This window comes from Pan paniscus, chromosome 15 (genome assembly GCF_029289425.2).
Source record: "Pan paniscus chromosome 15, NHGRI_mPanPan1-v2.0_pri, whole genome shotgun sequence".
NCBI lineage: Eukaryota > Metazoa > Chordata > Mammalia > Primates > Hominidae > Pan > Pan paniscus.
The window spans coordinates 69,451,099-69,466,142 of record NC_073264.2 but is presented as its reverse complement, the minus strand read 5'-3'; the positions used below and the strand labels follow the sequence as shown (position 1 = coordinate 69,466,142).

Sequence of the window (15,044 nt, the reverse complement as noted above, 5' to 3'; positions counted from 1 at the left end):
AGGGTCTATGTCTTATTTGTCTCTGTATCCTACCACTGCCACTGTCCCCAACCTCAGGGCGTAGGGCAGTACCTTTTACAAGTTTATTGAAAAGAAGTGAATTCAGTGGAGCTACTGAAAATAAGGCCAGAGCCATGAAGAAAGGATTCCTTTCCCAGTTAGGGGATGCCATGTTGGATAGTCACACTATTGCCTGGTGCCATCCTATTTGTGATTTTACTGAAGTTGTACTGGTAGTTCTACTACACTGGTTCACAAAAGAAGTCAAACAGATGTAATTTCTACCTTCCAGTATCCCACTATCTAAAATGGTGAATGATATTAAGCCAAACTGAAGGCAAATGTGTTCAGTGGATTTGATGAATAGAGGTAGAGGGAGTTAGATATCCTGGGGCAACCACCATCTCCCCTCCACTAAATCAGGGAAACTGTCTATCTTCACTTAATTCTATTTACTTAACACTAGCCTAAAGAAAACTTGTTTTCATTTATCCATCTGTCTCATTTTCAAATAAAATTTCTAAATGCAGACCACACACGATATTTCAGTGGACCTAACACTGATTTATGCTAAGACTCGGGGAAGGGAGGCACTCTGAAGAAAGATGCTTCACCAGCAATTTTCTGACTGTCAGCCTTTGCTCACTCTGCTATAGTAACATGCAGATGCAGTTTAGTGTCTCAATTACTTCTGGATTTGGTCCATTCAAGAGTCATATCATCGCTGCTATACCAAGTAAGCATGAAAGTCAAAACTGTGATTCCTGACAACCATGGTGATAGAATATAAATTAAAAGGCCCTTGCTTGCTTAGCCATCATTCTGAAAACATCAGAATGCAATTTGTTGGACAGATTCTATAATCTGCAGATGAAGGCAGTTATAGGGCTCAAGTTTATCCAGCGTTAACAAGCCCTAATAGTCTAGTTCAGCTCAGACATAACAAACGGAAATGGCTTTAAATTATCCTTCCCTAGAGACATGATTTCATAAGAGAACAAACTCTATATGTGCACAGAGAGATTTCCAATGTAAACATGTGGTGGAAGCTAAAAGCTGCAGCCGAGTTTCAAGCCTGGATATGCCAATGGCAGGGTATTTGATTTCAAAGACACCGATTTCCTCCCAGTGCGATAGCATGTATGCTTTTTTTGCTGACTACACTTTGAACTGCAGAATACACACAAGCTTGCATCTATGTGTAATTTTATAGTTTTCTTTCTAGCTAGGATATTAATAGATTTTACTTAGCCTTTCCATGCATAAGTATGACTGGGATATAGATGCTTAAGGGATAAGGTTCCTCACAGAAAACACAAGGCTCCCTCATCACCTGGGCTGTCTGAAATGTAGACTAGCCTTTAAGGCTTTGGAAAACACAGGGTGAGCAACTTGGGTCTTCCATGTTCAAGCAGGATATCAACCAAGCTCCCCATGGATATAAAAAAGTAGGGAAGCCAGGCATGGTGGCTCATGCCTGTAATCCCAGCACTTTGGGAGGCCGAGGTGGGTGGATCACCTGAGGTCTGGAGTTCGAGACCAGCCTGGCAAACATGGTGAAACCCCATCTCTACTGAAAATACAGAAATTAGCTGGGCGTCGGGCACGCACCTGTAATCCCAGCTTCTAGAGAGGGTGAGGCGGAAGAATTGCTTGAACCTGGGAGGCGGAGGTTGCAGTGAGCCAAGATGGTGCCACTGCACTCCAGCCTGGGTGACAGAGTAAGACTCCATCCAAAAAAATTGAAAAAATAAAAAATAAAAAGTAGGGAAAGGAGAATTCCTTTGCCCTGTAAAGAGAACAGAACATCCTAGTTTGTTCCTTTTAGGCTAATCAGGTCTAAAAAGCCTAAGACCAAGATTTTACAATGACACTCAGCCAATGTCCATTTGGCCTATATGTCAAATGAGGTCCATCTCTTGTTTTTATATGGCCCATGAGCTCAGAATAGTTATTACAGTTTTAAATAGCTGAAAAAAAGACAAAAAAAATTTTTGTGACATGTAGAAATTATATAAATTTCAAATTTCAGTGTTCATAAACAAAGTTTTATTGAACACAGCCATGCTCATTTGTCCAGGTATCATCTATGGTGACTTCACACTACAGTGGCAGAGCTGTTTAGCTGCAACAGAGATTACAGGACCTGCAAAACCTAAAATAAATAAAGGCCTAAAATATTCTGGCCCTTTACAGAAAAGGTTTGTTTATCCCAGATCTAAACTATGAGACAAAGTCAGTATCGCCCAGGCTGGAGTGCAGTGGCAGGATCTTGGCTCACTGAAAGCTCTGCCTCCCGGGTTCATGCCATTCTCCTGCCTCAGCTTTCCGAGTAGCTGGGACTACAGGCGCCCCCCACCATGCCTGGTTAATTTTTTTGTATTTTAGTAGAGACGGGGTTTCACCCTGTTAGCCAGGATGGTCTCGATCTCCTGACCTCATGATCCGCCCACCTCGGCCTTCCAAAGTGCTGGGATTACAGGCGTGAGCCACCGCGCCAGGCGAGACAAAGTCAATGTTAATCTTCAATTGCTTCTTTTGTTTTTAAACAAACATATGCATTATGCCTATGAGCTCCCAAGTGAGTTAAATATCCTTTGCATTTATACTAGAATCCATTTAGCCAAAGTGGAATGAATGCCTTTGTACAATTTTATTTCAAACCATCAAGTCTTGCATAAACCATTTTGACCTGAGAGCACAAGGAAATCATAAGTAAGAAATCTTAATTTTTATTTAAAATTTCCTGAATTTGAAAATATCGTATGACTCCAGTCCAGAGGGCACCAGCTTGCAATATCTGATTTAGACCATGAATATACCATAGATTCTCCACTTTTTAGTCATTACAAACTGTTCTTGCTACCAAGGCAGGCCTAAGAAAATTGTTTGTGCTTTGCAAAGTATTTTAAATTTTTATATGATTTTAAAAAACTTAGTCTACATTTATCATCAAAGCTTGCCACAGAAGACATATTAGTTTCAGGGACATTAAAGCTTTAAACTGGTAAACTCTTTGAGGGAATGTCCTTTGCCCTTAATTTTTCTCATGCCCTCCCAGAGCATGGTCCATGCAATGGTCACTTGGTACCATTGGGTGCCAAGATAGGTACTTGCTGACCTTACCAGCACTTTTCATTTCTTGACTTCTCTCTTGCCCTGTTGATGTTCAGGGCCCACATGGAATATTCAGCAAATTCATTATTTCATCTCTGCCCTGGGGTAGTGTATCTACTCTCTTTTTAGTGTGCTCTAAAAAGATTAGACTCTCTAACACTTTAAAGTCCTCTCTCAAACCACACAGATATATTCTGCCTTGGATTCCCAAGCAATCTTACTGTGTATGGGTGTTTTAATAAAGATCAAAAGTGACCAGCAGCTCTCTGCACTCTAAGAGGAACAAAGACTGCTAGTATTAGTAGCTGAAACTGCTGATGCTGTTCACGGGCCTGCTTCTTTATTTATTATTATTATTTTGAGACAGGGTCTTGCTCTGTCATCCAGGCTGGCGTGCAGTGGCACAATCATGGCTCATTACAGCCTTGACCTCCCAGGCTCAAGCAATCCTCCTGCTTCAGCCAATTTGGGAGGCACACGCCACCATGCCTGGCTAATATATATGGTTTTTCATACGGAATGGGTCCCTACTACGTCGCTCAGGCTGGTCTCAAACTCCTGGGCTTAAGCGATCCTTCTGCCTTGGCCTCCCAATATGTTGGGATTATAAGCATGAGCTATCGTACCCAGCCACCTACTTCTTAAAGTCAAATCTTTGCAGTACAGGGGACTCCCAATCATTTTGTGGGTACTAAATCTACTTCCCCAAACTGATAGGAAGTAAAGGAATGCAGCTAACAAAAACTCTGAAACTGTTACTCTTTCATGCATAGGTAAATATGCATTTAGTCAATAAACATTTATGAAATACTGCTAAAGTGTCAGGAATGATGCTAGATATTAGAGACAGCAGAACGAGCATAACTTGGACTTTGTCCCTAAGATCTTTCAGTCTAGCGAAAGCAAACAGTGTTGCAGACAATTCATGAAAAAAAAAATGTGTTGAGGATTACAGACATGGAAGGGAAGAAGAGGAAGAAGATGCTTCATTCTTCCTAAGGGTGAAGTGTGAAAAAGGCTTCAGAGAGGTGGTGGCACTTCGATTGAGTCTTAAAAGCTGAGCCAGCCTTGTGGGGTAGAGGGAAGGCAAGAGGGGAAGGGATAAATTATAGGCAGAGGAGCAGCAAAAGGGACCCAAAAATGTAAACTATCCTAGACCATAAGAAGTACTCTGAGAAATTCACAATGGTTCTAGTGTATGTGTTTACTGGGAGGAGGGGTGATGGAGAAATGAGGCCGAGAGAGAAACCATTCAGAGATATACGGCTGGAGAACTGAGCAGCTGCCAGACCTTGAGGTCCCTGTATGTATGCTAGGGAGTCTGGAATAAATCCCAGAGACAGTGAAAAAGACATTGAGGGATTTCAAGTACAAGAGTAACACAATCACATTGTTCTGCTAGAAAGAACACTTTGGACATGCTACAGAAGAGGGACTGAAGGGCTACAGAGTGCGACTGCTGGATTAGTTCAGGCAGCAGAAATCCAAGGTGTGAATTTAGACCCTGGATGTAGAGCTGAATATGAAATCGAGGAAGAAATCTTGATGATCGAGTGGTTGTTTGGGGGAAGGGGCAACAGAATAGAGAGGAAGTTGATTCCCAGGTTGTTGTTTAGTGGCTGGGTAACTAGCGGAGCTATTCACCATGCAAAGAAATAGAAGAGGAGGAATAGGATCTTTTTTGCTTAAAAACAACAGTAACAGAAAGAAATCAGTGCCTTCCTGATTATATTCTAGGCTAGGAAATCATATCAAATGAAGTTGCGCTTCGGGCAGCCTTAGAAAATTCTTTTTCTGTCCTTGTGGCTTTTGAATGTCATGGGTTAGATTACCATGTCAAAGATGAAACCACTTTAAATCTGTTTTGGAAAAAGATGGGATATAAATATGTAATATAAAAAACATCAAGATATTTATATTTTAATCTATTCTCTGCATGCATTCAAAAACAAATATAGGATCTTTCTGAAATTCTTCTGTGAGGTTTGAGGGGACTATTAAATTACACACCTTTCCCACAACTGAATTCTGAACCCATTTGTGTTAGTCTGTTCTTGCATCACTATAAACAAATAACTGCCCAGGCGCAGTGGCTCACGCCTCATGCACTTTTGGAGGCCAAGGTGGGTGAATCACTTGAGGTCAGGAGTTCGAGGCCAGCCTGGCCAACATGGTGAAACCCCATCTCCACTAAAATACAAAAATTAGCTGGGCGTGGTAGCACACTCCTGTAATCCCAGCTCCTTGGGTGGCTGAAGCATGAGAGTCGCTCTTGAACCCAGGAGGTGGAGGTTGCAGTGAGCTGAGATCATGCCTCCAGGCACTCCAGCCTGGGCAACAGTGCAATACTCTGTCTCAAAAAAAAAAAAAAGAAACACCTGACGCTGAGCTTAATTGGCTCACAGCTCTGCAGGCTCTACAGAAATCATGGTGCTGGCATCTGCTCAGCTTCTGGTAAGGCCTCAGAAAGCTTATAGTCATGGTGGCAGGTGAAGGGAAGCTAGCATGTCACAAGTTGAGAGTAGGAACAAGAGTGGGGGGAGGTGCCACACTCTTTAAATAACCACATTTCATGTTAACCACCAGAGCAAGAACTCATTCATCACCAAACGGATGGACTAAGCCATTCATGAAGGATCTGCCCCCATAATCAGAACACCTTCCACCAAGCCCCACCTCCAACACTGGGGATTTTAACATGAGATTTGGAGGGGACAAATATCTAAACTATATCATTATGCCTCTAGCTCCCCAAATCTCATGTCCTTCTCACATTGCAAAATATAATCATACTTTCTCAATAGTTCTCCCAAGTCTTAATTTGTTCCAATTCCAACTCAATCAAAAGTCCCAAGTCTAAAGTCCAAAGTTTCATCTGGAGATGAGTTCCTTCCACCTATGAGCCTGTAAGATCAAAAACAAGTTATTTATTTCCGAGATACAATGGTAATATGGGCATTGGGTAAATATTCCCATTCCAAAGGGAAAAACTGGCCAAAAGAAAGGGGCTACAGCTCCCATGCAGGTCTGAAACCCAGAAGGGCAGTCATTAAATGTTTTTTTTTTTTTTTTTTTTTTTTTGAGATTGAGTCTTACACTGTTGCCCAGGCTGGAGTGCAGTGGCGCGATCTCGGCTCACTGCAAGCTCCGCCTCCTGGGTTCACACCATTCTCCTGCCTCAGCCTCCCGAGTAGCTGGGACTACAGGCACCCGCCACCATGCCTGGCTAGTTTTTTGTATTTTTAGTAGAGACTGGGTTTCATCATGTTGGCCAGACTGGTCTCGAGCTCCTGACCTCATGATCTGCCTGCCTTGGCCTCCTAAAGTGCTGGGATTACAGGCGTGAGCCACCGCACCCAGGCTATTTATTTATTTATTTTTGAGACGGAGTCTCGCTCTGTCACCCAGGCTGGAGTGCAGTGGCGTGATCTTTGCTCACTGCAAGCTCCGCCTCCCAGGTTCACGCCATTCTCCTGCCTCAGCTTCCCGAGTAGCTGGGACTACAGGCGCCCACCACCACGCCGTGCTAATTTTTTGTACTTTTAGTAGAGACGGGGTTTCACTGTGTTAGCCAGGATGGTCTTGATCTCCTGACCTCGTGATCCACCCACCTCAGCCTCCCAAAGTGCTGGGATTACAGGCGTGAGCCACTACGCTCGGCGGCAGTCATTAAATCTTAAAGCTCCAAAATAATCATCTTTGACTCCATGTCCCACATCCAGGGCACACTGGTGCATGGGCAGCGCTGTCCCTGTGGCTTTGCAGGATGCAGACCCCATGACTGCTCTCATGGGTTGGAGTTGAGTGTCTGCAGCTTTTCCAAGCTCAGGATACAAGCTGCCCATGGCTCTACCATTCTGGGACGTGGAGGGTGGTGGCCCTCTTCCCATCACTCCACAAGGCAGTGCCCTGGTGAGGACTCTATGTGGGGGGCTTCAACTCCACATTTCCTCTCCACATTGCTCTAGTAGAGGTTCTCTGTAAGGGCTCCACCTCTGCAGCAGGCTACTGCCTGGGCACCCAGGATTTCCAATACATCCTCTGAAATCTAGGGGAATCTGCAAAGTTTCCTTCACTTTTGCACTCTGTGCACCTGCAGGCTTAATACCACATGAAAGCCACTAAAGCTTACAGCTTGTGCCCTCCAGAGCCAGCAGCCCAAGCTGTACTTGGGGCCCTTTGAGCTGGAGCTGGAGATGGAGCTGAAGCAGCCCACATGCAGACAGCAGTGTCTCAAGCCTGAGCAGGGCAATGGCCCAGGCCTGGTCCCTGAAACCATTATTTCCTCATAATGCTCTGGGTCTGATAGCAGAGTCTGTCTCCAAGATCTCTGATATGCCTTTTCCCCATTGTCTTGGAAATTAGCACTTGGCTCTCTTTTAGTCACGCTAATCTTTCTAAGCAAGTGGTTGTTCCTCAGCCTGCTTGTATTCCTCTCCTAAAAATGCTTTTTATTTCTCTGGCCACATAGCCAGGCTGCAAATTATCCAAAATTTTACACTCTGCTTCCTTTTAAATGTAAGTTCCAACTTTAAATCATTTCTTTGCTCATATATCTGATTGTAGGCTGTCAAAAGAGATAGGGGGAAAATTACACATTATTCTGGGCAATGATATTTTAGACCTGACCCTAAAAGTTCATGCAACAAAAGCAAAAATACAAAAATGGGATTATATCAAAATAAAAAGCCCCTGTACCGCAAGGAAAACAACTGCATGAAGCGACAACCTTTGGATTGAGAGAAAATATTTTCAAGGCATACATCTGATTAGGGTTTAATATCCAAAATATATAAGGAGCTCAAATTGTGTGGTGAGTATAGTGAATAATTATGTACTGTACATTTGAAAATTGTTAAGAGAGTAAATTTCAAATGTGCTTACCACAAAACTGGTAAGTATTTGGAGCGATGGATATCTTAATTAGTTTGATTTAATTATCCCATATTATATTTATTAATTATAACATTACATTGTGCCCATAAATACATACAACTGTATTTGTCAATTTTAAATTAAAAAATAAGCAAAAAAAAAAAAAAAGGCAGCAGAAATGGAGACCAAGGGCTACATATACTTTAAAGATAAGGAGCAGGTAACTCCAGGATTTGTTGCCTGAGTGGATTTGGGACCAACATCCAGAGGACAACAAAGACAGAAAACTCTGGGTACTCATTGGTATTCACCTAAAACTGAAAATTTCAAAAAAGTCTACAATTAGGTCAAACATGGACATGTATGAATTTACAAGATGTAGAGGCCACAAGTACCAACAGTTACCAAATGATCTGCTCCCCTAAGTGTCCTTCCACATGGTGACAAGGATAAACCTTTCTGTGCCTTTCTACTTGCTTTCACTTGATGGGCTTCACTTTATGGTAAGGAAATCTTTTGCTCATTAACTCCAAAGCTAAACTCTTCATTAGAAAGAGAGAGACAGAGAGAGAGAGGGAGAGAGAGAGAAAGAGAGAGAGAGAAGGCATGGGTACATAGCAACAGTGAGCTTCCCCAAAACTGGGTTAGGCAGTGCCCCCTGTCCCGTCCCTCTATGGCTGGTGGAGGACAATATCTGAATGTGAGAAGTGCTTCCTTATCTCAGACTCACCAGTTAGATAAGCCATTCCACTTTCCCTAAGGAGGAACAGTGAAGAAGCAGAAAGGCCAAGAGTGACTTAGGGAAAATCCTTCCTCCTAGAGAACAAAGACTTTCCCCCTAAAGCCCTTGACTAGCACATTTTTTTTTCTTTCCTAATATAAGCAATAGATAGGATAGAATTTAATTCCACTCAGTAAGCATCAAGTGGCTTCTGTGTTCCAAGGATTGGACTAGGCACTGGAAATAAAGAGATAAAAGACAAAGTTCTGTCTTCAAGTGTTCACATCCTATTTCTGTAAGATAGGCCTCTAGAAGGAAGATAAACACGTGATAGAGTCAAGGGGTAAGCAAATTATATGGGGAGCAAACAGGAAGTACTAATTAGTTGTAACCTAGGGAATTAGAGTGAATATGAAAAAAGCATCTGGATTTTTTTTTTCTTACACTATACACAATAAGTCAAGCCATCATTTCCTTTCCATTAGTGAAAGATTTTTGTTTGCCACAGGATGTGAAAGTGCACTATATGCAGTTGTGTGATATATTGGTGGACATATATTCTTTCCACCCCTTTTCTAATAACTGAAACCTTCCTTTCCTTTGGAGAACTGCTCCAGCCCTACCTCTGGGGCCCTGTCTTCCTGCCACTGGGGTAGACAAAAGATCTAATGGGCCAATCGGACTCTTTTTGAACGTACTGACAAAGTTGGAGAGAAAAAGGACCTTATGCCTTATGAGATCCTAAGTGATACGGACCAGAGACTGCTGCATTGCTCCTCCCATATGGCAAAACCTGCTGCGAATGAAACCAACAGGAGGAAAGCAGAGCAGAGAGATGGAATTACAGCAGAAACGATGATGACATTGTTGGAAACCCATTAGAGATCCACTTCTTAGCCTTCGCAATTACATTAGCCAATAAATTCCACTGGATCTGTCACTTGTATTTATCATAAACTTAGAAATCACTTTATTAATAAAACATTACTTATAAATTGCTTCTACCATGTCTTTGACCTAAGAAAATAAGGTTCAGACTTCCACAAAATTTTATGAAAACCCTGACCACTTTAGTGCCGTAATAGATGTTCTAGGAATTGCCAATGATTCCATAAATGACACAGTGTCATTTAATGATGAAGCTACTCTGATATAGTATCAGATCAACTAATTTTTCCTATAATATACTTGCATATAACTCAACCCTTCATATTTCTATGATGTATTTTATTCATCATGCATTTTTTGCATTACACATTACTGAAATACAGTTACCTTGATTCTTGTTCTTTAAAGAGATTAAATTCATTTTCAGTTCTAATTTAGTCATTAACATTGTGCTTTGCCTTAACATTCTCTCTGCCCAGCTCATCTTAGTGGCATCTTCAAGGTAAAATCACCTTTGATATGTGAAAATTCTTGCTTCTCACCTTCCCTGAAGGGGAAAATATCAGCAAAATTATAATTTGAAATTGTAATGAACTCTATTTCCCTGCTTCTTAACCTATAAGGATGAAATGGGACAAGTGAAAACATCTAGAGATCTCTGAGTGCCAAAGGCAGACTGTTCTCCATTGCTTTCATATTTTACTTCCCTAACCAGATTTCAATGTCCTAGAGAGCCAAGCGTCATGGATGTCTTGGGATATCCCAAATATGCAAGATGGTATAGGAGCCTAGGGAAAACCTCCCCTTCAACCTCTGAGCGTTTACTGAAAATCAACTGACAAAAGGCAGGTTAATAGGAAAAAAGGCATACAAAAATAATAATATGCACGCATGTGCACAGGAGTTATAAAAAATAAGAAAAACTCAAAGAAAGGGTCAGATAGTTGAAGTTTTCATCCTGAGGTTACAGAAGGAATAGAGGCTTAGAGTCTGGCAAGACCAGTTATGGGTGGAAGAGAAGAAAAGCATGGCTAGCAAAGGCAGTCTTGTAATGCAGATGAAACCTCACAGGTAGCAGCCCTCCAAAAGAGTAAGTTTCTGTTAGATCCCCAGAGGTGTCAAACTCTCAGTCTCTCTCTCCCAGGAGCCCATCTGTCCTAGATCCAGACAAGTCACAGCACAGAAAGGCTGGCTGTTTATTTCAGCAATGTAGATTTTCTCTACAGATGTAAATCTCCCCCACAAAAGGTAGTTTTACAGGGCTATTCCTGTCTGCAGGTTCTCTGAATAGCCATCTCAAATATGTCAAAGAAGTATATTTGAGGGTGAAGTATTTTGGTTTCCTTTAATGGTAAAAAAAGGAAAAAGGAAAAATGTATTTACTTTCCTTGGTAACTCATTGTATCGGTCCAAAGACACCTTGAAGTTATTTCTGATAAATATTTCTAAGTAAACACTATTAGTAAAATACTATTGAATACTAACCATGTGCCAGGCACTATGTTACATTCCTCCTAAAAACATTTCTTCTTTTTTTAACCCTTGTGTAGACAAAGAAAAAGTAGCAGCCTTCTCTCTAAAAGATCATTATATGGTCACATCTCAGCACTGCCTATGATTAAACTACCTCAATTTCTTTAAACATTCTTTATTGTGATGATTAAAATTATATACATTGTAGAAAATGACTGTGCTATTAGATTGCTATCTTACTGTACTACTTTTCAACTTTTACTACTTAGGAGAGGCAGATTTCCCAATTCTCTAATTTTCTCAACATTTAGACTGATCCCTATTTATAAGAGGAAGAACTAGGCTTAGAGAGAGAACAGTACATTCAATGTTCATCTTAGCGGCATCTGTAAGGTTAAATCACCCCTGATATATGAAAATTGTTGCTTTTCACCTTCTTTAAAGGTGAAAATATCATCAATAAAACTGAAATTAGAAACAAAGTTATTTGGTATAATGCTAGATGAAAAATATGGCAACCATAAGTCTCTCCTCCCGCCACCCAAGATGCTGAAAGGAAAGAAAGCCAAGGAGAAAAAATGGCTCCAGCTCCTGCTGTCATAAAGAAGCAGGAGGCCAAGGAAGTGGTGAATCCCCTGTTTGAGAAAAGGCTTAAGAATTTTGGCATTGGACAGGATATCCAGCCCCAAAGAGACCTCACCCGCTTTGTGAAATGGCCCCACTATATCAGGTTGCAGCGGCAGAGAGCCATCCTCTGTAAGTGGATGTAAGTGCCTCCTGCCATTAACCAGTTCACCCAGGCCCTGGACCACCAAACAGCTACTCAGCTGCTTAAGCTGGCCCACAAGTACAGGCCAGAGACAAAGCAAGAGAAGAAGCAGAGGCTGTTGGCCCAGGCCAAGAAGAAAGCTACCAGCAAAGGGGACATCCCCACTAAGAGACCACCTGTCCTTCGAGCAGGAGTTAACATGGTCACCACCTTGGTGGAGAACAAGAAAGCTCAGCTGGTGATGACTGCACATGATGTCGATCCCATCGAGCTGGCTGTCTTCTGCCTGCCTGCCCAGTGTTGTAAAAAGGGGGTCCCTTACTGCATTATCAAGGGGAAGGCAAGACTGGGACATCTAGTCCACAGGAAGACCTGCACCACTGTTGTCTTCACAAAGGTTAACTCGGAAGACAAAGGAGCTTTGGCTAAGCTGGTGGAAGCTATCAGGACCAACTACGACAGATACGATGAGATCCACTGTCACTGGGGAGGCAATGTCCTGGGTCTCAAGTCTGTAGCTCACATTATCAAGCTCGAAAAGGCAAAGGTTAAAGAACTTTGCCACTGAACTGGGTTAAATGTACACTGTTGAGTTTTCTGTCCATAAAAATAATTAAAATAATACAAAATTTCCTTCAAAAAAGAAAAAAAATATGGCAAGCATAAAGATACACTTTGAGATAGCTAAATAGCCTCCAATCTTAACCTACACATGGGTGGGCCCTTGGCAGCCATGTTTAAGCCATGTTGTCTGGTTGGATTAAGGGCAGACATATCACCTGTGCCAGACTGATCAGATCCTCTCTCAGGAATTTAGATTCATTGATGCTAGTCTCCCTGGGCTGGGAAGTCGAACTAAGGACGTACAAATGTGGGTAATGAGGATGCACCATGTTTGGCCATGTGCTCAGCAAGCAGCGAAAGTGGCTAGCTGAGAAAGAGAAAAGAAAGAAAGCAGATGTACAGAGAGAAGCAGAGATCTGAATCCACAAGCCCCTGAAGGGAGCCAGGCAGACAGAGAGCTACACCTGGGCAACAGGGACTAGTTGCCTGGGTCCTTGTAAATGTTCCTGTTCCAGGCTCTGGTCTCTTATGAAGTCCAGTTGTATTTCATGCTGTTGGGTTATGTGAGAGTCTCGTGATTCCTTATGACAAATTGTTTTGTTGCTGTTAAGATAGTTTGGGTTTCAGTTATTTACAAATAAAAGATTTTTGGGCCTGGCACGGTGGCTCATGACTATAATCCCAGCACTTTCGGAGTGTGAGGCAGGAGGATTGCTTGAACCCAGGAGTTCAAGACCAGCCTGGGCAATATAGTGAGACCCCATCTCTTAAAAAAAACAAAACAAAACACAAAAACTAAAAAATTTGCTGAGTGTGGTGGCACAGGCCTATAGTCCCAGCTACTAAGGAGGCTGAGGTGGGAGGATTGCCTGAGCCAAGGAGGTCGAGGCTGCAGTGAGCTGTGATCATGTCACTGCACTCCAGCCTGGGGGACAGAGTGAGATCCTGTCAAACAAAACAAAACAAAACAAATAAAAATTTCTAACCTAGGCAATAAGCAAGTGGTTCTTAATTCAGGTTGAGCATCAGAATGTCCTGAAGAGGTTTTAAAAACACAAATACCCCTGCTCTGTCCCCAGGGATTCTGATTCAGCTGGTCTGGGATATAGCCTAGGCAAGGGAAAATTTTAAAAACCTCCACCTGAGAATTATGGCCCATGGAATGGCAATAGGTAGACAGCAGAAAGCTAGACAGCAAAGGAAAAAGGACATTTCGGATCAAAATAACCATGCCAATAGGGAAGAAAGAACCACAGGATGCAAGAGTACAGCCACTTCCACAAAGCTGCATGCTACAATGGCTAATTTTAGCATCTACTTTCACACAGAAAAACTGTGGTCAACTTTAGACATCTGTCCTGAAAAGAGATTTAAGGTTCTGAGGGGGTATTTCAGGTTTAATTCATGTATCAATAAACTATCCACTGCAGCTTTAAATCTGAATCATTTTGGTACCTGAAAGCATCAAATCTTTTTAAAAAATTATTTAGCTGGACAATTACAGGTTGCGATGGGCTAGGATAGGCACCAACAAAAATAAGATGCGGGTGTGTGCAAAAGAGGCAATTATGTGGGAATTTGGTACACAGAAATTCTCCCCTGCACAGGAAGAAATTGAGTCCAAAAGTTGATTGTATTCATCTGACAGCAAGATTAACACTCAAATTATGGAATAAATTAGTAAGTAAACTACAAATGAAATGACCCTCTTACTAGTTTGACAAAGGAATTCATCTCAGTTAGAACATGGAACTTTTCTGAGGTAGATGAGAAAAATTACTGTAATGTTTGTTAAAAACATTTTTAAACAACCATAAAAAGGAAATGTAGAGTATTCTACCTTATATAAATGCATCTTTTAAGAACTACATTATTTGGTTAAAAGCATTGGGGACAAACAAAGACATGGTTAGCTGTCTTTCAAACCCTGGGAATGAATTCTCCACCATTGAATGGGTTGGTGTCTAAAAGCCACATCAGGATTATAGCATTAGTTTCAAGAAACTGATACAAAGAAAGAAAATCTGATTTGGGTCCTAGAAACCTACACTGTTTAATAGATGCATTGGTGGCAAGTAGAATTCTATCATCATTTTATATTAAGGTTCAAAGCACTTTTGTCAAAATGTAGGAATTTGGAGTGTAATTTGTTTAAAAACTTGAAGAATTTGCTTGTAATTTATCAGAGTGCATCAAAATAGCAATCTATGTGTTGGACAGTAACACCCCCAGGGACTCAGTCCTTTATTTCTTTTGTCAACTAGATTGCTTCACATCTCCCATGGGTAGCCCCCATGTATACCAATAGGGATGAATAAGTGTTGAGTGAAATATAATGAAAAGGAAATATAATCATTACCACACATTTATGACATCATTCTAGGCAAGTAAATGATCTTACCTTTTTGAATTCTGCTTTCTTTATTGTAAAACCAAGACTCATCCAAGTTAAATACAAAGGAAGATAGGACAGTTTTGAGAGATAAGTGGTTTAAAGCAAAAGATGGCAGAACCATAATTAAACATTCAGTTTCCTTAATAGCTTGTTCTCCAAATGATATAATAATAGCTAACATTTGTTGAATACATTATATATCAGACATCATTCTCACATATTATTAACTCTTTTAACTCTCC

General features: G+C 41.4%; 1 protein-coding gene and 1 pseudogene across 7 annotated transcripts in view; one reads left to right on the top strand and one right to left on the bottom strand.

Annotated features, from left to right (window-relative positions):
* RAD51B (RAD51 paralog B) overlaps positions 1-15,044 on the bottom strand; it is a 917,968-nt gene that overhangs the window by 378,797 nt on the left and 524,127 nt on the right. The gene's annotated exons all lie outside the window — the stretch shown is intronic.
* Positions 5,006-13,678, top strand: LOC117975839 (large ribosomal subunit protein eL8-like; annotated as a pseudogene).